Genomic DNA, 27,248 nt, shown 5'->3' with positions numbered 1-27,248 from the left:
GGGTAATAGTTTGATCAGAGGAAGGAGTTTCAGAGGAATAGAGTGACTTGTAAATAAGGAGGAATTCATTTAAAATGTCTTCATCCTTGAATTTCAGCTGATGATTTTGATCAAAGATAGATTCTATATTAAGTTTATTTTGTTTAACCTTTAAGTAATTAGCTAATAGTTTTCCTGCTTTATTCTGACCACCATAATACTTTGCGCTAGATTTTAGTAGAAAGTTGAAAGCGTTATTGGTTGTGTCCTGATTAAATTGGAATTTAGTTTTTATAAGGTCAGATAAGCATTCCTTTGATTTGGAAGAATAATAGGAGTGTTCCAACTGTTTAATTTTGGTCAATAGGGCAGTAGTAGCTTGTTAGGCTTTTTTACGTTTTTTCGAGACAAAGTTGATAATGAAATCTCTAGCTGAGGCCCTAAAGGCGTCCCAAACGACATCAAAAGGTATGTCATCTGTTTGATTAAAAAGAAAATACTCATTAAAGAAAGAGTTAAAAGATGATGTGAATAGTGGATCTAAAAGCAAGGTGTTATTAAAGCGCCATTTGCGTGGAGCTGAAGGTGGCTGCAAAACATCAAGATGAATGATTACGGGAGCATGGTCTGATATTAAGATAGAACCAATATCTGCACCCACTAGTGATTGAGTAAGATTGTGAGAAAGAAAAAAGTAATCTAATCGCGACTGAGTGTGATGTACTGGTGAGTAAAAGGAGTATTCTCTGAGTGTGGGATTGCATAATCTCCAGGCGCCTATAAATTTGTGTTGTCTAAACATTTGTGTGAATGATTTGTGATATCTATGAGGGTCAAAGGGTGCTGAGGAATTCCGATCAATAAAGGGGTCAAAGATTTCATTACAGTCCCCTACAAGGATAAAATTATCATCATAGTGTTGCGTAACGTGTTGGGACAGGGAAGTCCAGAAGGAAGGGTCTCCAACTGTAGTTGCATAAATATTCAATAAAGAGAGTGAGACATTATCCACCAAATGCTTTACAAATACCCATCTACCTGTTTGATCTGCACAGTGTGAGAGTACCTTAATCAAAAGGGATTTTCTAAAAGAATAAGGACACCATTACGTTGGCCATCACCTGGGGAAAAAAGGACCTCACCTACCCAACCTCTCTTCAACTTTGCAGATTCATCAGCTGATAGATGAGATTCCTGTAGACATGCAATATATGTTCCTAGTTTAGTTAAATGAGTCAAAACCCTCTGCGGCTTAATAGGTGAAAGTAAACCTTTGACATTCCAAGATATAATTTTTAAAGGCATAAAATAAGACTATAGTAATGTAATAAATACCAAAGTAAGAAAAGTGTTGAGAACAAAAAACATTTCTGTCAATAAACCAACTGTATACATAGTGAAACGTTTGAAAAAAGATGAAGAAAAAGAAAAAGAGCAAGATGCAAGGAGTATACAATGTTTGAAAGTGTAGAAAGTGCGGAAAGAGAAAGAGAAATTGTGATATGAATAGAAGTGTAACTGAATAACATAGAATATGAAAAAGAGTAAAAAAGAAATGTAAAGGAAAGATGATAGTACAGAAGATAAAAAGGATAAATGAGAAGAAAAACTTACATAAATTCCAGACAATACGAGGGTGGGGGGGAGGGGGGGTGGGAGCACACACGGAACAATGACGTGTTCCAGACCCATGAGGAGAGACGAGAAAGGATAACAGTACCAACGGACTGTAGAAAAACATGGGGAAAGGAGGAAGACGCGAAGAACAACCTGTAAAAAGAAAAAAGAGGTTAAGTATGTATTAAGAACAATAGAAGTAAAAGTAGTGCCATGTTTACATAGGAATAATCTACGAACGAGGCAAAACATGAAATGTAAAGTAATGAGAAACGTATAACTATAACAATATTAAAACCAGCCCATGAGAAGCTCCATGGGTATACTTGTGACTACACCATAAGTAAGGTAAAATTCATGCAAGGAATGGAGGCAGAACAGAATCAAAAATTTGTACTTGGAGTTTGACAAAGAAGCGGTATCCATTGAATCAGCCTGAAAAGAATAAAGAAAACTCTTAAGTTTTAGTGGATCCTCATAAGTGGTAGTCTTGTTATTAATAGTCACTTTAAATAGGCATGGATGGAAGAGACCGTATCTCGCGCCCATTGATCGTAACTGAGGTCTCATTGCTAAGAACTCCTTGCGACGGTCTGCTGTTGATTTAGCATAATCCAGAGTGAAAAATAATGAGTTCCCCGACCAAGTAATTTATTCAATGCTCTGTCTGCAGATAGAATTTTTAATAATTCATTGTACTCAAGAAAATATAATATCACTCTTCTTGGCTTACTCGTTGAGGAAGCAGATGCTAGGTGTGATGATGAACCCAGTCGATGAGCTTTTTGGATGTTCAAGTTGGTACTTTCCGGAAGTTTGAGAAGTTTGGGAATAAAGGTCTTGAAGAAAGCAATTGTAACTGACCCTTCTGTCCCTTCTGGCAAGCCATAAATACGGAGATTATTTCTTCTATTTCTGTTTTCTAAATGTTCTATTTGTTTGTGTAAGGTTGATACCTGAGAGCATAAGGAGTAAATTTTAGAAGTAGAAGAATTCAAAGAGTCAACATTTCGTTCCAGAGTGGTGACACGATGTCCTACACATGACCATTTATTAGAAAGTTTCTGGAGTGTAGAGGTAGTTTCCTGGAGTGTAGAAGTGGTTTCTTCAACAAATGGGCGTAAAGCCCTAATTTCTTTTAACAATAAGTCGATAGTGACTGAGGAGACTTGTTTAGGAGGAGAGGGAGGATCCCTCTTCAGTCTTTTAGTTGATGCTTTAGTAGCACTAGAAGCCAGGTAGTCGCCGCTGATGACGCACATTTTGGCGAAGAATTAGCTGGGTCATCCATATCTAAGCACTGGTAGTGTGAACAAGTATGGAGTAAAAATCTGCGGAATGAACTGCAATGGAAAATCAATAGTGACGCCGCTTCCAGGTTGAGAGTCTAGAAAATGAGCTTCACAGCATAATAGAAAAACATGCAAGAAGGCATATAATTCGCGTATAACTAAGTAAAATCCTACAGTAGTGTAGTTATATGAATATACAAATAAACATGCAGCAAACAATCATGGAAAGAGGACTGTAAGAGGTCTGAATGAAACTAGGAGGAAACATACCTAAAAATATACCATAGAAAGCAATGGTGAGTAACATAAATATAATAGAAAACAGGCATTGTTTGTGCATACAATAAGCAACAATTAAGGCATCTGAGGCTAGTGATGCAGCAAGCAGGTTGGAAAAATAAGGGGGTCAAAAGTTCCAGAAGAAAGTAGTCAGCTCGTCTGCATGAGTTCAAAATACGTCACAACATGACAGTTGATGCATTCAGCAATTGTGGCATTTGCGAGGAGTTTATAAGGAATCAGAGTCCCGGCAGCACAAATAGCATCTATTTTGTGTTAAGGAGAGTTCAACAAAGTACCGCATTGGATGAAAGCTCTGTCAGCGGCATGGAGAGATATTAAGCAAAATGGCGGATGAAGGCTAAGGAGAGGTATGGCGCGCCAAAATTGTGTAGAAAGAACTGCGAGTGAAGAGCAAAGTGCACCCTGAAGAAAAAATACCTTCAATGTCCTGAAATACTTGCGAAATGGTCGAAGGGTGGGCAGAACTTAGGAAAATGAAGGCGCTGCGAGAAAGCCGGTCCCTCAGCAGTCCCCTCAAAATAGCGGTCGGGAGTTCAGTGGAGCCGCGCCAAAACTGAAACTTGTATTTAGCGAGTCACCTCGAGTCCCAGAACTTCAAAACAGTTCTCATGTAGCTCCCAGCTGGCTCATGTACCACATCCTCTGTTTTGGAGTCAATACATGAGGATTAGGCGCTGCGTTGGTCCGTCTCCACTCCCGTCTGCTCCGGGGAACTACGGAAATGCCGCCATCACCGCTGGGCGCAAGCTACGCTCCCCAAAGTTTTGAACAGTTATCTACACAAAACAACTGAATCACATATATCTTGTGTTGTAACCGCTCCAACTGGGCTAGCAGCACATACCATTAAAGGGATTACATTACATCGATTACTCATGCTACCAGTTGAACATGAAAATAATTAGGAATATCACAAGCTATCTAGAGAAGCTTGTTATGAAGTTTCAAGAGTACTCAAGAAAATGAAACTTCTACTTATTGATGAGGTGAGCATGGTGTCTAACTTCATGCTTGCCTTTGTACATTTAAGAATGCAATAGATTTTAAAAACAGATTATGATGTTCTATTTGGAGGAAAACAGGTCATTGTATTCAGCGACCTACTACAACTTACTCCTGTAAAAGGGCAACCTGTTTTTAAAACACTTGTCCATGAAAACACTAGGAAATGTCAACATTTGGTCTAATTTTGGATATAAAGAACTTATTAAGAATATGCGACAGGTAAGTGAGGAACATTATGGGTAAGGGTAAGTGGGCAGTGGCAGTGTCCCTACCTCTTCTCTGCTATGGCGCTCGCCAGTGCGTGGGTGATTGCAACCTGTGCGCTGTGCGCTTCATTTTGGTGTGTAACTTTTGACTTTTGACTTTACTTTTAAAACCACATTGTCCTGACCTGGCAGTGTTCCCAACGCTTCACTGCAGCGTTCGTCAGTGTGTGGGTGATTGCTACCTGTGCGCTGCGCGCTCTGCCGGGCGGGTGATATTTTGGACATTTAATTTTAAAATTGCATTTGTCCTGACCTGGCATAGCGGTGTGACAGCGCACACGAGCCTCACTGCGCTCTTGCTGATCCCGCCATTTGTAATCTGCTCGGCTGAGCTTCAATAGCTGGGAGACATTTTACCATCACTTAGCAACGGAGTGCTGGACTCGTCCCTCCCTCCCGCCTCGTTCTGACGCCGGTGACTAGCACCGCTCGAGCAGAGGGCGTGGAGGGTCCGAGCCAGCACTTCCGGAAGCTGCCTGCAGCGCTCTAGCTGTTGGGCGCTGGGGGGGATATAAGGCACTGGAGCCTGCTCCCTCGCGTGGTAAGTGGGCAGTGGCAGTGTCCCTACCGCTTCTCTGCTATAGCGCTCGCCAGTGCGTGGGTGATTGCAACCTGTGCGCTGTGCGCTTCATTTTGGTGTGTAACTTTTAACTTTTAACTTTACTTTTAAAACCACATTGTCCTGACCTGGCAGTGTTCCCAACGCTTCACTGCAGCGTTCGTCAGTGTGTGGGTGATTGCTACCTGTGCGCTGCGCGCTCTACCGGGCGGGTGATATTTTAAACATTTAATTTTAAAATTGCATTTGTCCTGACCTGGCATAGCGGTGTGACAGCGCGCACAAGCCTCACTGCGCTCTTGCTGATCCCGCCATTTGTAATCTGCTCGGCTGAGCTTCAATAGCTGGGAGACATTTTACCATCACTTAGCAACGGAGTGCTGGACTCGTCCCTCCCTCCCGCCTCGTTCTGACGCCGGTGACTAGCACCGTTCGAGCAGAGGGCGTGGAGGGTCCGAGCCAGCACTTCCGGAAGCTGCCTGCAGCGCTCTAGCTGTTGGGCGCTGGGGGGGATATAAGGCGGATGTGTTGCAGGCAGCGCAGCGGACGAGCGCAGCGGGCGCGACGAAGGCGCGCCGGAGTTGCGCCTGAGTTAAGCCCATCTGCGCCCGTCCGCGGCCGATTGCGGCCCAGGGCCAGAACCCCTGGTCCTCCTGCAGCACATATTCGTTGGAGTCGAGAGGAACTACTTCTCCTCCGCCATGGCCATCTGGCACCTTGCTTACATGGCATGGAGGCGGATAAGAGCGTGGATTGCAATTACTGCGGCTTCACCTTCTGCTCAGGGCAAACCAAAACTAGTGCCCACCATCCTTTGATGTGTGGTCTGTTGAATGTCCGCTCCTTGCGAAAGCACTGTGTCGACATCCATGACCTCCTTGCTGGAAAGCGATGGGACCTACTCTTCCTCACAGAGACATGGCTGGACTCGGATTCCATGCCAGAAATTATTGAGGCCATCCCAGAGGGTTACTGTCTTCAAAGATTAGACAGACTTAGAGGGAGAGGTGGGGGTATCGCCATAGTGGCGAAACAGGAATACCAGTGCCAGCTGGAACGCACCACTATTGAAGGGAGTGAAGCAGGTGCCTTTTCCATTTCACTGAATGGCAAATCCACCTTAAGAGGCTTCCTGATTTACCGCCCACCGGGCTCCCCCACAGCTTTCATTGAGAAACTAGTGGAAGCAGTTACCGAAGCCGCTCTGAGCACTGATAGGTATCTAGTCTTAGGTGATTTGAACCTACATCTGGATACCCTAACAGATAAGACAGTTAACGATCTTTGTCTCACAATGGCTAATTTACAATTCGAGCAGAAGGTGCAGCATCCCACCCACAATCTGGGTCATCTTCTTGACCCAATCTTTGCAAATTGGAGTCAAGTGGAAGCATGCGCACCGGTCCCCATCCCATGGACAGACCACCACCTTATTCCCTTTACTATAGGGAGTCAAGAACCTGCTCCGACTGACCCTCCAGCCGATAAACACCCTAGGCGGAGATGGGCAGCATTCTCCCAATCCGCATTCAATCTGGCTTTAACTGCCAAAGGTCATCCAGGCGGAATAGGTGTGGTAGACATCAACTCCAACCTAGACCAACGTATTACAGAGGCCTTGGATCTGGTTGCTCCACTTGGTGCGGCCAAATTGGGGGGCCGAGCAAAAAGATCTGCTCTCTGGTTCAATGCTGATATGCAAGTGGCAAAAGCAGCGTGCAAAAAGGCTGAAAGACAATGGAGAGTAGCATATTCCGCCTCCGCTAAAGTAGAGTATACTAACTGTAGGCGTAGCTACCATAAACTGCTACGGAAGGGCAAAACGGCGTACTTCTGCGCTAGGATTGAAGGAGCTGAGCAGTCCACTAAAGAGCTCTTTTCAATCTACAAGTCCATCACCATAGGCAAGTCTGCTGCATGCCCCTCGAAACTCTGCACGGTGGAGGGCTGTGACCGTGTTGCAGAGTTTTTCACTAACAAGGTCACTCACCTCTACAATTCCTTTCCTCGGCAGGCACTAAACGCTCCCACATGGGGGAAGGGTGTCAAAACGATGGGAGTACGACAGCTTACCTCTTTTTGCACCCCGCCCACAGAAGAGCTAATCCGTATCTGCGGGTCAATTAAATCTGGCTCTCCAAGAGACCCGACGACCCCTAGTCGGCTTAAGGGTAGCTTGCAGGTGCTTGAACCTTATGTTCGCAATCTACTCGATTCCTCTTTTTTGTCCCAGAGTGTCCCCAAGGCTTGGAAGCGGGCAGTTGTACTCCCCCTGCAAAAAAAGGCCAATGTGAATTTCGAGAAATTCGACAATCTCCGCCCCATCTCTCTTTTGCCTTACATGGCTAAAATAGAGGAGAAAATTGCTAACACTCAATTGATGCAGTTCGTGGAGGAGGCATCGCTACTCCACGACTCGCAATTTGGCTTCCGTCCCCGCCACTCAACGGAATCTGCACTTCTTGCGGCGGTGGAGGCACTCCGACAGGGTGTGGATGAGGGCCAGACTATGGCGCTGATCCTACTCGACTTAAGTGCAGCATTCGACACTGTAGCACATACCATCTTGCTACAGTGTCTGAGTGAAGGTGGGGTCACAGGCGCTGCGCTTGGCTGGATCAAGTCCTTCCTGTCTGACAGGTGCTTCCAAGTCAGGATGGGGGAATGCTATTCGAGGGAGATCGAGTTGGGCCAGGGCGTACCACAGGGTTCGTCCCTGAGCCCGACCTTATTCAATATCTACGTCTCCCCTTTAGCAGCCATCGCGGAGGGCCACGGTCTCCACCTGGTGTCTTACGCCGACGACACGCAGTTGGTCGTCTCCCTGTCTCGTTCCCCCGGCCTTGCGGCGGACATCTTCAGGAACTGCATGCAAGATCTCGCAGCCTGGATGTCCGCACACTGTTTAAAACTGAACGGTAGCAAGACCGAGGTGATCGTGGTGGGGGGCGGGCCCTCTGCGTGGTCGCCTGCGTGGTGGCCACCCTGCTTAGGTGAGGCCCCCACTCCCAGTCTGGAGGCCAAGAATCTTGGCATGTGGCTTGACAAGGACCTTGCCTTTGGCCCGCAGGTTGGCCGGGTGACGGGGGTGTGTTTCGGTGTCCTGAGAACTTTGAGGAAGGTTTTAGATCTGCTTCCCATTTCGGCTCGTAGGACGCTGGTGCACGCCCTGGTCACCTCGCGCTTAGACTACGGGAACCTGCTCTATCTGGGGGCTTCAGGCAAGGTCATGGGTCGCCTCCAGGTGCTCCAAAATGCCGCAGCACGGCTCGTGCTTAGACTCCCGAGAAGGTCACCTTCTAAACCCGCTCTCCAAGCCCTCCATTGGCTCCCGATGGAGAAGAGAGTTGAGTTTAAGGCCCTCTCAACGTGCCATCGCATTCTGAGCGGCAAAGCCCCTGTGCCGCTCCAGAGTTTGGTGTCCCACTATGAGCCTACCCGCAATTTACGGTCCTCACAGACGGGACTACTGGTGGTGCCCAGAGTTAGGAAGGCACGGATGGGGGGGAGATCTTTCAGATACCTTGCTCCCAAATGCTGGAATGTCTTGCCCCCAGACCTGCGTCTTGAGCGATCAGAGGCCCTGTTCAGGAAAAAATTAAAAACTCACCTTTTTAGCAGGTAACTCCTGGGGGAGGGTGGGATGGCAACTGCTCACTTACCATAGCGCGGGGACACGCCCTGGGGCATCACCAGGCGCTTTATAAATGTCCAAATAAATAAATAAATAAATATGGAAACATTCTTCAAGATATTAGAATTGGTGTTTTGACTAAAGATGGTAAAGAAGCTTTACAAAGTCGGCTTTTAACAAACTTGTTTGCAAATGAAAACATGGCACCTGAAATATTGTACAAAAAAATTGGAGAAAAGAAGTCTATATTTTGCCTTATGCTTACACTGCACAAGTGTTCTACGTTCAATCAAGAACCAATATTGAAAATGGAAGCTATTGATAAAATTGAACACAAAGGAGTTACTATTCTTCTCTCAGAGAAATTACAGTCAAAAATGGATTCTTTGGAAAGGTCACTGTTTAATACTGCAGGTTTAGAAAAGACTTTATATATGTGAAAATTGTCGGGTCATTTTACATCATTATTTGAATGTAGAAGAAGGTTTAGTAAATGGAGCAATGGGAAAAGTTGTTGATTGCCACATTTTCAGAACAGAGGTGGAATTGAATTTTTGAAGATTAAATTTGGTCAGTTTGAAGAGGTAAAGCATATTGGACGTTGTGCTGTTCATTTTTGGCTTGTAAAAGACTTGTTTGTTCATAGAAAACAGTTTCCTCTGTCTTTAGCATATATTGTAATCATTCAAGAATCTCAAGGTTTAAGTGTAGACAGTGCTTTGGTAAATATTGGAAGTACAGTGTTTAAAGAGGGCATGGCATACCTTGCATTGTCTCGAGTGGGAACATTATCTGGTTTGTATTTAATTGATTTTATTGAGAAAAAGGTTAGCGCTGATGCAAATTGTGTAAGAGAGTATAATCAGCTAAGATCTGTATGCTACTAACTTAGGTGAATATCCTGTATATGAAACATGAGTAGTGTGTACAAAATGAAAATATGACAAGCATTCTAGTGAGGTTAAAAAAAGAAAACAATTCAAGAGAATGATGAAGCTGCAAAGAAAATGAAAATGGACACTGTTGATGATATTGCAGGATACATGTTAGAAAATAGTTCAGGTATCAACTGCTATGCTAATGTAATTGTGAATGTTGTGTTTTATCTAGAAGATCTTCATCATGAAATTATGGAAAATCAAGAAAAACGATTCTGTTCTTTATTACATTATATTTTATAAAAGTTGGCAGTTGAGAGAACTAAAATCATACTGCTTCTGGCATACGGCATCTTTTGGATATATATACTGGTTCTTCGCAATTTACACTTAATGTACAACAAGATGCACAATAATTTCTTATGTTTATGATTGCAGTATTGGAAGATGAAGGAATAGAAATTTAACATTTGTTTGGATTAAGTGACAGATGGGATGATTGACGTCATGTCAAGGTTGGGCATCGAAGAAGAGGGTTGTGGGAACGTGGGGTATATATCCCAACAAGATGTTCGAAGTTGATAGTAGAGCAATATGTTCAGTGGGCCGGAGTCGGTCAAAAAAATGGTAGTTTATAGTTATAGCTATAGTTGGAGTAGAGGTCAGATAAGGTGGTCAAACCCATATCAGCTGCATGCTTGCCATTCCAGCCGAGTGCAGCAAGGGGAATGCTGGGTGGTTTGCGACAGGCATGGCACCAGCGGAGAGCAAGCCCGAGCCAGAGAATTTCGAAGACCGTCCCAGGTCCAGCGCAGGGTCTCCACCTTGTCAATTTCTCCACAGGGTGGCCTGGCAGGGTCAAAGATAGCAGTCTGTTGGGGTTAGGGGTGATGCCAAGTCAGTCTCAACCGCCACGTGAGGCTGAAAGGGTGTCTGGTGCAACCAAAAGTATAGGAAGCAGGCTTGGGCACTGAGGACATATAATTTAAAATCCGGGGCACCCATTCCGCCACACGTAAAAGGGAGCGTGAGGATATCGTACGCGATCCTAGGCTGACGTCCTGCCCAGACAAGAGAGATGATGAGGGAACAGAGAGTACAAAAAAAGTGGGCTGTGAGAAGAACAGATATATTCAAAAACAAATATAAAAATGTCGGGAGCACTACCATCTTGGCAATGGCGATACGTCCCGCCAAGGATAGGGATAGGTGCTGCCAAAGAGAAATCTTGGTCTCAAGCCAGTCAACCGCCCGTCCCAAATTGGCTTTCCAAAGTTCGTCAACGTCCCTACTGAGCCTAACGCCCAGATATCTGGTGGGCCCAAGGCCCACAGGGAGGGGTAATCTGGGGTAAATGGGACAGTGGCATCCGTCAAAGGGAAGAGAATGGACTTGCTCCGATTCCCCTAAATGCCAGACAAACATCCGAAACGCACCAGCTCACGGACCATGGGGCCAAGGTTTTCTTGAGGGTGACGGACATAGTGCGTGACATGTCTGCATACATGGAGACAACCAGAGCACGGGCTGCAAATCCCAAGCCCCTCTGTGAGTGATGTTGCCTGAGCCGGCCGGAAAGGGGTTCCATGGCCACGGCAAAAAGCATGGGTGAGAGTGGGCACCCCTTCCTAGTTCCTCTCGAGACACAAATGGGGTCAGAAATGTGACTATTCATTCGAAGGCCAGCCACTGGGAGAGTGTAAAGGAGTTGACATTTGTGCAGAAAAACCGGGCTAAAGCCAAGACGGGGTAGGAGATAAAAAAGGAAGGGCCATTCAAGAGTATCGAAGGCCTTGGTGGCATCCAAAAGAGCCGCCACGGCAAGTAGAGCAGGGTTGATCTGATGAAGTACAGCAAAGATTGTGCTGAGGTTATGCGACGTTGTGCGTCCGGGTCTAAAGCTGGACTGGTCTGGGCGGGCAATCATGGGCATGAGGGGCAGGAGGCGGGAAGCCAACAGTTTGGCGAACATTTTATTGTCAGTGTTGATGAGGGATAAGGGGCGATAGGAGTCTAAAAGATCTGGGGATTTGTCTGGTTTCAAGAGAAGAGTTGATTTTGGAAAAGGGGGGGTGGTGATGGACAGAGTTTCTGAATGATGCAGAATACTCTTACCAAGTCAATAGATCATGGTTTTAATCCATCACCGTTTTTTAGCTCACTGCACCATCCCAGCTCAGAACCTGGCTATATGCAAATTAGTCTGTTCCTGTCCCAGTGCATGATGGGAACAGGGCAAACCAAACTACCAAGCCAATTCTTATACTGGGAAGGAAACAAGCTTCCGGGGACCGGTTTCTGGCATCAGAGCCTTCTTCGGCCCGGCTTGCTTGAATCCTGATGGTGCAATGAGCAAGGGACTCACGTCTGAGTATACCCTCCCACACATAGTGTGGATAAAACCGATTTTGGAAAAGGGGGGTGGTGATGGACAGAGTTTCTGAATGATGCAGAATACTCTTACCAAGTCAATAGATCATGGTTTTAATCCATCACTGTTTTTTAGCTCACTGCACCATCCCAGCTCAGAACCTGGCTATATGCAAATTAGTCTGTTCCTGTCCCAGTGCATGATGGGAACAGGGCAAACCAAACTACCAAGCCAATTCTTATACTGGGTAGGAAACAAGCTTCCGGGGACCGGTTTCTGGCATCACAGCCTTCTTTGTCCCGGCTTGCTTGAATCCTGATGGTGCAATGAGCAAGGGACTCACGTCTGAGTATACCCTCCCACACATAGTGTGGATAAAACCGATTTTTGAAAAGGGGGGTGGTGATGGACAGAGTTTCTGAATGATTCAGAATACTCTTACCAAGTCAATAGATCATGGTTTTAATCCATCACAGTTTTTTAGCTCACTGCACCATCCCAGCTCAGAACCTGGCTATATGCAAATTAGTCTGTTCCTGTCCCAGTGCATGATGGGAACAGGGCAAACCAAACTACCAAGCCAATTCTTATACTGGGAAGGAAACAAGCTTCCGGGGACCGGTTTCTGGCATCACAGCCTTCTTCGGCCCGGCTTGCTTGAATCCTGATGGTGCAATGAGCAAGGGACTCACGTCTGAGTATACCCTCCCACACATAGTGTGGATAAAACCGATTTTGGAAAAGGGGGGTGGCGATGGACAGAGTTTCTGAATGATGCAGAATACTCTTACCAAGTCAATAGATCATGGTTTTAATCCATCACCGTTTTTTAGCTCACTGCACCATCCCAGCTCAGAACCTGGCTATATGCAAATTAGTCTGTTCCTGTCCCAGTGCATGATGGGAACAGGGCAAACCAACCTACCAAGCCAATTCTTATACTGGGAAGGAAACAAGCTTCTGGGGACCGGTTTCTGGCATCACAGCCTTCTTCGGCCCGGCTTGCTTGAATCCTGATGGTGCAATGAGCAAGGGACTCACGTCTGAGTATACCCTCCCACACATAGTGAGAGTGGGCACCCCTTCCCAGTTCCTCTCGAGACACAAATGGGGTCAGAAATGTGACTATTCATTCGAAGGCCAGCCACTGGGAGAGTGTAAAGGAGTTGACATTTGTGCAGAAAAACCGGGCTAAAGCCAAGACGAGGTAGGAGATAAAAAAGGAAGGGCCATTCAAGAGTATCGAAGGCCTTGGTGGCATCCAAAAGAGCCGCCACGGCAAGTAGAGCAGGGTTGATCTGATGAAGTACAGCAAAGATTGTACTGAGGTTATGCGACGTTGCGCGTCCGGGTCTAAAGCTGGACTGGTCTGGGCGGGCAATCATGGGCATGAGGGGCAGGAGGCGGGAAGCCAACAGTTTGGCGATCATTTTATTGTCAGTGTTGATGAGGGATAAGGGGCGATAGGAGTCTAAAAGATCTGGGGATTTGTCTGGTTTCAAGAGAAGAGTTCACATGGCCTCACGGAGCGAAGGGGGAAAGCAGCTAGACTCCAAGGGATCATTGTACATAGCTGCAAGATGCGGGATGAGAAGGGGTGCATATGTTTTATAGAAAGAAGCGGGCAGACCATTGGAGCCGGGAGCCTTATCCTCGGGCAGACTGTTGATGGCACTACCCCTGCACTCATGCAATTATGCAGGCATTAACCATGTACTCCTTCAATCACTCAGGCAGTATCCATGCACTCCTCCAATCACCCAGGCATTACCCCTGCACTCATGCAATCACCCAGGCATTACCTATGCACTCCTCCAATCACTGAGACATTACCCCTGCACTCATGCAATCATTCATGCATTACCTATGCACTCTTTCAATCACTCAGGCAGTATCCATGCACTCCTCCAGTCACCCAGACATTACCCCTGCATTCATGGAATCATCCAGGCATTACCTATGCACTCTTTAAATCACTCAGGTAGTACGCATGCACTCCTCCAATCACCCAGACATTACTCCTGCACTCATGGAATCACCCAGGCAAGACCCATGCACTTCTTCAATCACTCAGGCAGTACCCATGCACTCCTCCAATCACCCAGGCACTAGCCATGCACTTATGCCATCACCCAGGAATTAACCATGTACCTCTTCGATCATTCAGGCAGTACCCATTCACTCCTTGAATCCCTGAGACATTTTCCCTGCACTCATGCAATCATCCAGACATTACCTATGCACTCCTTCAAACACTCAAGCAGTGCCATGCACTCATCCAATCACCCAGGCACTACCCATGCAGTTATGCAATCACCCAGGCATTACCTATGCACTCTTTCAATCACTGAGGCAGTACCCATGCACTCCTCCAATCACCCAGACATTACTCCTACACTCATGGAATCACCCAGGCACTACCCATGCACTCTTCCAATTACCCAGGTACTACCTATGCACTTATGGAATCACCCAAGCATTAAAGATGCACTCCTTCAATCACAAAGGCAGTACCCATGCACTCCTCCAATCACCCAGACATTACCCCGGCACTCATGCAATCACACAGGCATTACCTTTATACTCCTTCAATCACTCAGGCAGTACCCATGCACTCCGCCAATCACTCAGGCAGTACCCCTGCACTCATGCAATCATCCAGGCATTACCTATGCACTCCTTCAATCACTCAGGAAGTCCCCACGCACTCCTCCAATCACCCAGGCACTACCCATGCACTCATACAATCACCCAGGCATTACCCATTCATTCCTTCAATCACTCAGGCAGTACACATGCACTCATGCAATCACCCAGGCAGTACCCATGCACTCTTAAAATAACCCAGGCACTACCCATGCACTTATGGAGTCACCCAGGCATTACCCATGCACTCCTTCCATCCTCCTCCTTCCATCACTACCAGTGCATGATTAATATGCTCTGGCTGCTAGCTCTATGATTTCAACTGTATTTCGTTTCTTGCCAATGACATCCTTAACATTGTGCTTTTAATAACCGCGCCGTGTTTTAATTTACCTGCTCAATACTGTAGCTCGTAGTTTGCTCACTTGTTGCCTCTCCTTGCCTTGTGCCCCGTTCCACCGTGGGTGTTCCCGTTTCGTGGAGGGCGCGTTTGGCAAACAGCTGGTCTCGCTCCCATTGGCTGATCTTGGTCAGGTGGGACGCCAGACTTGGGGACGGATACATTTCAGGGGATGATGTTATCCGCGGACGCGCACAGCCGGCGTGCGCCGAAGTTGTGCCAAAGTTAAGCCCGTCTGCGCCCGTCTGCGCTGAGGACGCACAAGGGGCCAGGCGGGCTGGCCCACGCTACATACTCCCAGCAAACTGTGAGTTATACACCCATTCCACACTTCTCTCACTTAGACCTCTGCTCAGGACTTGTCACTTTACCTCATCCCCTGAAAATCTTATTGAAATTCAATGTTGTAATGGCGTTGCAAGACCTACACGCTCCCGATACCACTTCAAAAATCAGGCTAAACATAGGAGTACACTGCCCGAATCCACCTTCCTAAATGAGCCTGGCCTGCTCATAAATGCTAGGTCTCTAGTTCGAAATAATGTGGCATTCAGAGATTTTGTCGCCCAAAAAAAAGCCTCTCTGGGTCTTTATCACTGAAACTTGGTGCTCTGATTCTTCTGGCCCAGATCTGGTTGAGGCACTCCCCGAAGGCTATACTTTATCCAGGACGGACAGGATTGGGCGTAGGGGGGTGGGCTGCGAATCCTTTTTAGAGATACTTTGACATGTCGTACCGAGTCTCTTCCTTTGCCCTCGGATAAATTCGAAGCTTTGCATTTTACCTTAAATTTCCCTCCCTCAGCTTCCTTCTCTGGTATTCTCTGTTACAGACCTCCCGGTCCAAGAACTACTTTTCCCCAGGATATCCTTAAACTTATAGAGCCTTTTGTTGACAAGCCCTACTTAAGTATCTTGGGCGATTTTAACTTTCATCTATAGTCTACAGATGACAAGGACACGATGGCACTAATTGATGGTTTAGCCGCATGTGGGCTTGACCAATTGGTCGTGGACTCTACGCACTCTGCTGGCCACACGTTGGACGGCATCTTCCCTAATGATGCCAGAATCATGGCTGGTACACCCATCCCTCTTTCCAGTCCGACCATCTGGCAGTTCCCTTGTACTGTAAAACTAATCCTATCCTACTTAACAAACCTAAGAGCAACGTGTGGGAGACTAGAAGGAATTATAGAGAGATTAACAATGATACTCTAGCACCCTTTATGGATGCTCTTAGTTATCTCTCTCCATCTGATCCCAACGTGGCTGCCTCCAACCTCTCCAATGTCCTTGCCGGCGCTATAGACACCCTCGCTCCGGCTAAACGGCACTATTCAGCCCGAAAGAGTCCTTCTCAGCCCTGGTTTTCTGACCGCTTAAGATCGCTGCGCCAGAAGTGTAGGAAACAGGAGCGGTCCTGGCATGCCCACCCTGACCCACGTGGAAAAGCCCTTCATAAAGCTTTACTTAGAGACTATAAGAAAGCCATCATTGAAGAAAAAAGGAGCCATTTTACCAACCTTACGGCTTCCCTTAAATCATCAAGGGACCTCTTTAATATAATTGACTCACTCTTGGCACCTAAAATAGCTGACCCTACCATCGAAACACAGGAACTCTGTAATAATATCGCGAGTTTCTTTCATTCTAAGATCGCTGACATCTATACCCCTCTTGAAACCCGCAATCATGAGTTGGATACCAACGCAGCTTGTGCCCCTTTTCTACCTGCCTCTCCCCCTCCTGAGAATGTTGATGCTTTTTCTAAATTGCAGCTTACCTGCCTTCCTCTCTTGACTCTAGAAGAGCTTGACCTCCTTCTTGATGCCACCAAGTCTTGTTCGCCCTTTGATCCTTGCCCCCTAAAAACTTTGAAGACTTGTAGACGGTCAGTCCTCCCTCCTCTTCTGGAGGTTATGAATATGGCCATCAGTGAGGGTATCTTCCCTTCATCCTGGAAGACTGCCATTGTTAAACCACTGCTCAAAAAGCCCTCTCTGGACCCTGGAGTTCTAAAAATGTATCGCCCTATTTCCCTGCTCCCAGCCCCAGCTAAGATACTTGAGTCCTATATAAATCGAAACCTCTCTACCTTCATTGAGAGATCCGAACTGTTAGACACTTCCCAACATGGGTTTCGGGCAGCTCACAGCACCGAATCCGCCCTAACGGTTGTGATTAACAACATCCGAATGGAGGTTGATAGGGGACATCCTACTCTGCTAGTGTTATTAGATCTCACAGCAGCGTTTGATACTTTGTCCCCGTCAATCCTGATCTCCCGGCTCATGGACATCGGAGTTGAGGGTACTGCTCTTAGTTTACTCTCCTCCTTTTTACATCATAGGGAGCAGAAAGTCAAAATGGGCAATTTTCTCTCCGCCTCTCAAAAAGTGCAATGTCGGGTACCACAGGGCTCCTCGTTGAGCCCATTATTATTCAACATCTATGTTACCCCACTTGCCAAGGTGGTGAGATCCTTTGGTCTTGAGGTGTTGTCGTACGCCGACGACACCCAGATCTTGCTATCTATTACCCAGTCGGCTAGTGACACTGCTTCCAATTTTAGAGCATGCATGGAGGCAGTCTCCCAGTGGATGGTGCGTAATTTTTTAAAACTAAACGGTGAAAAGACCGAAATTATGGTCTTTGGAGGCAGCCAAGATCTGTGGTCAAAGGACTGGTGGCCTTCTTCGCTGGGGGATTGCCCTCTTCCTCCTCTTTCCGCCAGGAACCTTGGTGTCCTTATTGACCCCGTTCTCTCTTTCGAGTCTCAGGTAAACAGAACTGTGTCTACCTGTTGTGCCATCATTAGAACACTGAGGAAGATTGCCCCATATCTATCCCAGGCAGCTCGGAAACAATCTACTGTCGCCTTAGTTTCATCTAGGCTAGATTATTGTAATGCCCTATACAGTGGCATTAACAAAAGCTCCATCCACCGCCTCCAAATGGTGCAGAATGCTGCAGCCAGGATGGTCTTGAATCTTCCCAGGCTTGCTTCTATAACCATGGCCAGAAGGGATCTTCACTGGCTTCCGATTTCCTCTCGGATTTCTTTTAAACTTCTTTGTCTGGCCCATGGTGCAATTCATGGCTCAGAGGGTATTAGGTCCCTTCTACGCGTTTACACCCCCCAAAGAACCCATCGTTCAGCATCTAAGAACATGCTTTCAGTTCCCAGATTTGTGAAGGTTAAATGGGGAGGTAGAGCATTTTCCACCCTGGTTCCAAAACTTTGGAACTCCCTCCCTCTGGAGCTTTCCATTCAGTCTTCCTTGGTGGTTTTTAGGAAACGCCTGAAGACTTGGCTCTTCTGTCAGGCATATTAGCGGCTTTGCTCCTAGCGATATTCTGATTATGCAGTTGGTAGTTTTGGACTCTTGTCTGTCTGTCTTCGCGCCTTGATGCCCCTTGGGGCTAAGTTTTCGCGCGATATAAAATGCCTTTCATTCATTCATTCACTTAGGCAGTACCCATGCACTCTTGCAATTACCCAGTCACTATCCATGCACTTAAGCAATCCCCCAGGCATTACCCACACATTCCTTCAATCACTCAGACTGTACCCATGCACTGCTCCAAATACCCAGACATTACCCCTCCACTCATGCAATCACCCAGGCATTACCCATGCACTCCTTGAATCACTTAGGCAGTACCGATGTACACCTCCAATCACCCAGACATTACTCTTGCATTCATGGAATCACCCAGGCACTACCCATGCACTTTTTCAATCACTCAGGCAGTACCCATGCACTCCTCCAATTACCCAGGCATTACCCATGCGCTCCTTCAATAACTCAGGCAGTACCCATGCACTACTGCAATCACCCAGCCATAATCCCTCCACTCATGCAATCACCCAGGCATTACCCATGCACTCCTTGAATCACTCAAGCAGTACCCATGCACTCCTCCAATCACCCAGACATTACTCCTGCACTCATGGAATCACCCAGGCATTACCCATGCACTCCTTCAATCACTTAGTCAGTACCCATGCACTCTTGCAATTACCCATTCACTATCCATGCACTTAAGTAATCACCCAAGCATTACCCATGCACTCCTGCAATCACTCAGACAGTACCCATGCACTGCTCCAATCACCCAGACATTACCCCTCCACTCATGCAATCACTCAGGCAGTACCCATGCACTCCTCCAATCACCCAGACATTACTCTTGCACTCATGGAATCACCCAGGCATTACCTATGCACTCCTGCAATCAGTCAGGCAGTACCCATGCACTCCTCCAATTACCTAGCCATTATACTGCACTCATGCAATCCCCCATGTACTACCCATGCACTTTTTCAATCACCCAGGCAGTACCCATGCACTACTGCAATCACCCAGCCATTACCCCTCCACTCATGGAATCACCCAGGCATTACCCATGCTCTCCTTCAGTCACTCAGGCACTGCCCATGCACTCCTACAATCACCCAGGCACTACCCATGCACTTATACAATCACTCAGACATTACCTATGCACTCCTTCAATCATTCAGGCAGTATCCATGCACTCCTCCAATCACCCAGACATTACTCCTGCACTCATGCAATCACCCGGGCATTACCCATGCACTCCTCCAATCACCCAGAGATTAGCCCTGCACTCATGCAATCACCCAGGCACAACCCATGCCCTTTTTCAATCGCTCAGGCAGTACCCATGCTGCTGAGGTACATTACCAGCTGCCATTTTTAGATCAGTGAAAAAAAAACACCAAATAAAGGCAAACAAGAGGAGTAGAAGACAACAGGTGTGTCTGCTGAGATACTCTTGAAGGAATGACAAAAATGGGCGGGGTCCTTAAAGTTCTAGAATCAAAAGATTCTTAACCAATGAAATTGTTTCTTTTGAAGTCACATAGGAATCGCACACCCGACACGCAACCAGCGCGCACCCGACACGATTCCCCAAAAATATATTTATCAATAACATATCTTTATTACAATTACAAATATATGATATTTATAATTCAATTAAATAATCTCTTGCTATAATATACATATTAAAGTTATATACCTCTACTTTTAAAACATAAAAATTTGCCATGGATTCGCACACCTGACGTGACCCCCAGAAATAAGTATGTGACGTTATGCAGGGCCGAGATCGCATACCAAAAATGCATCCTACACGACTGAAACAATATGGCGGCAACATTCTTGGATTTGCGCACCCACCGAGACTAGTACACGATGGTTACGTAAAACCACTTTAAAAAAAAGTACAAAATGTATGTTTATATTTTAGAAAAGAGAAAACATTACAATATTTTCATAAAAATTAAAAAACTAAGAAAGAGTATTTTTTGTACATCATACTCAGAAATTAGTTTTAAAAAAACCTTTGAAATTCACTGAACAAATCATAGGTTTCTGGAACATTATAGTTAGAAATTAGCATTTAAAAAACCATGGAAATTCATTGAAAAAAACATAGGTTTCAGGGTTGTTATAGCTAGAAATTAGCATTTAAAAAACCTTAGTAATTCACTGAAAAAAACACAGGTTTCAGGGACGTTATAGTTAGTTGGACTTTTCACTCGTATAAAACCAGAGAAATTCGGCTGCTATAGTTAGTTGAGCTAACTATAACTCGCCTCATAATGCACTGCTGATGACGTCACATATTACATCACTTCTGACATGGTCAGTGACGTCACTGAGAAATAATCCTCGTGGTGTCAGTAACTGTTTGTTTTTTTTGCGGCGAAACCGGTGTTGGACCTGTATATGTATGTATATCTATATATATCCTGAGCAATTGTTCCCAAAAAAATCTAAGTCCACAAAGTGTTTTAGTAGAGTTCTTTTCCGGTTTTCAATCTCGTTTATTCTAAATTCAGCTTGGTTACAGCAATTTCCATCAGAGAGCAACTTCAGCCATCAGAAAACAACTTTAGCCAACACATTTTTCATCCTGTAGAGGTATCCACTTACTTCCTCAGGGCAAAAGCATCAAAGTTTATGGAATGGCAAAATTCTATTCATATTCTCTCTGTCTCTAAATTCAAATTCAGTAGGTGTATGAAAATATGTTTCCTCAAAATGAAATCCTCCAGGAGAGTACTCCTCTTGATTCAATGGCCTCTCTCTCTATATATATATATGCACACACACACACACACACACACACACACACACACACACACACACACATATCTCTCTCTCTCTATATATATCTATCTAGATATATAGATATCTATATAGAAATATATATAGATGTAGATATATATTATGGAACATAATATGAACTGCGTGAAAAATACTCGCGAAATGGTGTTTGCACTAAGAATACTCTTTCTATGTTCATGGTCGTGGTCTTGTGATTCACAGAGGGTGGTTACTCACATTGCATAATATAAAAAGATGGCTGACGCGGTGCTCATTGTGTGAACAAGAGCACTTAATGCTTGAAGCGCGTCAACAAAGAAGGTTGGAATGAAATAAAATATTTCCTTGCCTCAAGTCGTGGGGTCCACTTCTTCTTTTCGCCCATGTGAAGGTTCTGAAGAATATTGCGCTGATTTCAGACACGGATGTGAGTTGTCTCCGTCAGCGGCACCCCCTTCTCTCAAGCGGCTTCGTTTTACAACTACCAAGCAGTGAGATTTCCAGAGAGGGAAAGAGCGCAAAGCCCCCTGCAGCTGCATCCGAGGTCACGGCGGCCGGAAGGTTAGCGGAGACGACGTGGTCGAAGGACCGGTTGAAATGCATACCGCCTGTGAGTGACACTATCTAGCTACAAGCTAAGAGCTACAAGCAGGTGGTGAGGTTACGACTTTGAAAGGCAAGTGAGAAGCAACGGCCGCAGCCGACTTCGTCTACATATAAATCCCTTCTGCAGCATAGACATAAGCCTGGAACGGGAATGGGAGGCGGCAGCGGAAGAGCTGTTTGGCAACCTGCCGCCAGCTAGCGCAAGTACTTCAACAGCAGCTAGCCAGGAAAACAACAAAAATCATGATGTAAAACAATTACTGAAAACGTTGGAGACAAAAACCCGATCAGAAATAACCAAGTGGTGGGAACATAAGTCCCTTACTAAATATGAGGAAGTAGGACAAGTGCCTAGAGGCTTAAGGATATTACTGGCACCCAGCTTCGAGGAACCAAATCCCGCTATGCTTAAAGAGTGGGGGGCCAGTAATCTTGAGGCCTCGATGAACCTTGTTAAAATTTAACAAAATATGCCTTGCTGGACCGCCAAAAGTTACGAAATGAAATTGCCAAGATCAATGAGGAGCTGGATGGGGAAACACACGGTCAGCACAAAGATTTAATTACGAAAACGCACAAGGAAATATCTGAAAGGTTGCGCAAACACGAGGAAAAGATAAAAATTCGTAAAGCCCATAATTTCTCTAGAGACAAGAGAGATTATGAGATGGGACAGATTTATACTTTTTCTCGGAAATTCGAGCAGGCAAGAAAACAGAGGTTCAATGCTAAAAGTTCAAATATGGTGCAACAAAGACAAGGAGGTCAACCAAGCGTGGGTGTAGAATACGATGCAGAACCGCTGTCGCTGTCAAGCACCACCGGCTCAGAATCAAGCATAACTGAGGCAGGTACAAGCAACATGATATTGGATCTGGGGGAGGAGGTAGATTTTTTAGTAGAGGATCGTCTGAAAACTCTCCGCCCCAGAACGAGGAATACAGCACAAGTAAGAGGCGTAATGCCAGAAGGAGAGCAAGGAGGAAATGCCGGCAAGCCTGTGCAAAAAAAGAAACCCTGGTACAAAAAGAAATATTAAAGGACTGCACTATTACAAATTTAACAACAGAGACTTTAACATTAGCAGAGGAGCAACTTTTGGCCTTGGGCTTGAATTTTTGCCCTGAAAGCACCTTTAATTATACTAACGCAGGGGCTGACATTTTTTGCTATATACGCAAATTAAAACTAAAAAAGTTTTTTACAATAAAAGCAGGCATAGGCACGGATAAAGAAACCAATGCAATACCTACGCACTCACAAATGAAACCACCCTTAGCAGCTGCGGTGGATGCCAAACTACTGCTACCCTCATGTGATCTGGGAGTAACATCCAACACAGTGGTACAAACAGAAGAAACAGAAATTCCTAGTACCCAAATTGATCTACACGGGATTGGCATCAGGCAAAATGGAGCGGGCGAGAGCCCTTTCAAAGTAAAAAGTATGTTTTGTGCGATGATGCCCAAAGACGCGGTAGATATTTTCCACGAATGTGTGATTGAAGAACTTAAAACATTGAACCGCAAAGTCAACAGTCAAAAACGCATCCATTCATACAAGGAGACACAATATGCCAATTTAGTTAACAAACTCAGCAAAAACCAGGAAATTGTGATTAATAAATCCGATAAGGGTGGTAATATTGTACTGTGGCAGAAGAAAGAATATACTGCTGAGGCCATGAGGCAATTAGAAAATGGTGATTGCTATGTTAGATCTAATGGCACAAATACAAAAGAGCAAAGGATAATTAAAAAAAAACGACTTTCAACATTTAAAAGGGAAGGATTAATATCGCCAACAGAATATGGATTCTTACATTCCGAAAATCCAGTGATCCTGAATATGTATTTAATTCCAAAAATGATGCAAACACCAACTCCGGGCCGACCGATAATCTCTGCAATAAACAGCATAAGTGAGAACATTTCCAAGTATATTGATTATTACTTACAGGATCTGGTCAAAAATCTACCGAGTTTTATTAAGGACACCGGAGATGTTTTGAATAAATTGAGCCTGATCAAATGGCAAGATGACTGGTGTATGTTAAAATTGGATATAGAATCACTATACACCATAAAACATTATTTGGGACAAAGATCGTGTAATTATTATAGCCACAATCAAATGCTTTTTGAATTGGTAACTTGGTGTTTGAATAATAACTATTTTATGTTTGGAAAAGACATTTGGAGACAGACAAGGGGTGTGGCGATGGGATCCTGCTTTTCCCCCAGCTATGCGTGTTTAGATGTTGGCTGGTGGGAGGAGCGGGATCTCATCGTCACACCAGGTTTTAATAATGTACGATATTGGATGCGCTTCATTGATGACGTTTTCTGTATCTGGGAAGGAGATGAGTCCAGTGCTCTGAAATTTGTGGAGCAACTCAATATGAATGTACATAACCTCTTTTTTACATCAAAGGTTAGCAAAACCAAATCTGAATTTTTGGACGTGCAGATTGAGATAAGAAAACACACGTTTGAAACATCTCTATTCCGTAAAGTTACAGCTGGCAACGGCATTTTACATGGCAGCAGTGGGCATCCCAGGCATTTGATTGATCGAAAGTATTCCGTACGGCGAGCTCCTACGGCTTAAAAGAATCTGTAGCTCCACTAAAAGTTTTGAGGAAGGGGCCAAAAAAATGGTGGAACGCCTTAAGGCAAGAGGGTATAGTGACCTAACTCTGTCTAGAGCACTGTGCAAGACACAGGAAAGGCCCAGAGATTCTTTATTAACACCCAAAAGTTCCAAAAAGGAAGATGTTGAAAATACTCCTTGTTTAATATTAACATGTAATAAGCAGGAGCGCAACATTAAAGGCATCATTAGGAAAAACTGGGCCCATCCTCAAAACCGATGGAGTTTTGGGTAGCAGATTACCTGATAGTCCCATTATCACTTACAGGAAAGCAAAAAGCATGCGCAACAGACTAGTAAGAGCAAGTCCTGAATTGGGTAATGGCAGTACCTGGTTAAAGCCCAAAGATGGGCTTTACAAATGTTCAGCTAGGGCATGCAAATTCGGCACTACTACAACCCATTATGAAACTCCATTCTCCACAGTTAAATTTGCGATCAAAGGCAATTACAGCTGTCGCACGGAATATGCGGTGTATGTCCTGGTGTGCTCCTGTGGCTTGCGATACGTGGGCAGCACGAAGCTACAGGTGCACGCCAGGATTTTGCAACATTTGCGGGCAATCGTTAATAATGACAACACCTACCCGGTTGCACGTCATTTCAGAACAACACACAGGAATGATTTATCATGTTTGTCTTTGTGATCGATGCTGTTGCACCCCTGAGGAGAGGTGGCAACAGAGATAGAATATTGAGGAGAAAGGAGACAGGTTATATAGTTGCGCTGGATAGCAAACATCCAAATGGATTAAACACAACAGAGGATTTGCACAATTTCCTGTAAATTTTTGGGATGGGGGAGCATTAACTGTGTAGACTGATATGAGTATTATTTTCCATCAAGTATCTGTTAGTTTAATAACTGGGGATATCTGACAAATACAAATATAAAAAAATATAAATACTGTACCTAACAATGTTATTACTTCATGATAGGTGTATTTTCCCGTGAACCAGACTTTTTTAACGTCACTCTATAGATAGAATTGTATATACACTTCTGGTGAGATTCAGTGTTTGAAGATAATATTTTAGCATGTTTTTTTGATTATTGAGTATAGATTATAGTATAAACCTTTCTGGTTTTGGCTTAGCACTTTTTTTTACAAACACGTACATTGAATAAATCACATGACCTATGAATACAAAATGCATATATATACATAACGCCCTATTTTGTGATATAGAGTTAACACAATTTGAGTTAAAAAAAAATGTGTGTCATTTTTTATTTTCAGGACACATTTTTTCAGATAAACATTTTGATGTGATTAGTCATTAACGGTATTGAGTGGGTATGTGTAGTGTAAATTGGATTATGTAGATAGAACCATTGCATTTATGCAGGTATTTTTATCCAAAGGTATTTTATTGATATTTATACATCTATATATATATTTTTATACATTTATATTGGTTTCTATTTTTATATGCACATATTCCATATCTATTTATTGCACTATGCCACTTTATATTGTCTTTTTATTCCAGCATTTATGCTGTTGAAAATATATTGACTTATTATCAATTTATGTTTATCAATTGTTGCCAAAGCATTCATGATGATAGTGATGGAACATAATATGAACTGCGTAAAAATACTTGCAAAATGGTGTTTGTACTAAGAATACTCTTTCTATGTTCATGGTCGTGGTCATGTGATTCACAGAGGGTGGTTACTCACATTGCATAATATAAAAAGATGGCTGACGCGGTGCTCATTGTGTGAACAAGAGCACTTGATGCTTGAAACGCGTCAACAAAGAAGGTTGGAATGAAATTAAATATTTCCTTGCCTCAAGTCGTGGGGTCCGCTTCTTCTTTTCGCTCATGTGGAGGATAATATTGCGCTGATATATACATACATATATATATATATATATATATATATATATATATATATATATATATATATATATATATATATTACCTACTGGCGGTCGCCAGTAGGTATATATAGTTAGGATTTTTTCCCTATTGGATTTTTGAAAATTCTATGTCTAATAACTTTGGCGTTTGTGGACGGAATTGGCTGAAATTTTCTGGAAAATGGAACATTTTGTTTCTGAGCAGCCCCTGGACATTTGGGGGGGTTCGTCAAGGGGGGGCTGAGAAAAAAGGGGGGTCCCAAAACGTGTTTTTAACATTGAGTTTTCCATAGGGCGGTTGGCCTCACTTTTAGCCCGAACGGCTGAATGGATTTGCACGAAACTTGGCAAAATTGTAGGGACTGGTAGCCCGATGTGCCTTTGCTAGGTCTCAATATATGTGCTTCAGTGGATTTTGAGAAATTAACGTTTAAATAAAGATATATATCTGTAAGCGCGCTCCGGGCAGCGCTCCGGTTCGCGGACTTTACGCGTACCGGAACTTCGCGTAGCGAAGCTGATTGGCTCTCCGGTGCCTGTCAACATTCTAAACAGTCCGGAGCGGCCGCCATCTTGTCTCTCGGTAGGATCGAGAGACAAGAGGAGGCCAAAACAAAGGGGGAAATGACCATAAGGGGCATAGTATATCCTCCCTGACCCCCTAGGTTTAATGTGGAGGCTTTAAAAGGGCCCCGCGGGGCAAAAAAAAATAAAAAAAATTGTTTTTTTGCGTGGGTAGCGCCCGGTCCGCGAACCGGGAAGCGTTCTGGGCAGCGTACTATAATGAAAAATGAATGATAGACTTTTCAAATACTGTATGTTAATTGATTGTTGGTTTTGTTGATTATTTTTTAATTTTTTTATTTTTTAAGCAATTATTTATTATTGTGATTGTGTTTCAAAATGTAATAACATTTCTAACATTTAACTAGTTTATGAATTACATATAAAAATGATTAAAGACTCAAACAATTTTTTTATTTTACATACAATTTTATTTTTCAGATTGTTTTTCAAAATTTAATA

The sequence above is a fragment of the Lissotriton helveticus genome, chromosome 1_1 (genome assembly GCF_964261635.1).
Source record: "Lissotriton helveticus chromosome 1_1, aLisHel1.1, whole genome shotgun sequence".
NCBI lineage: Eukaryota > Metazoa > Chordata > Amphibia > Caudata > Salamandridae > Lissotriton > Lissotriton helveticus.
Note: the sequence above shows the minus strand (reverse complement) of the source record.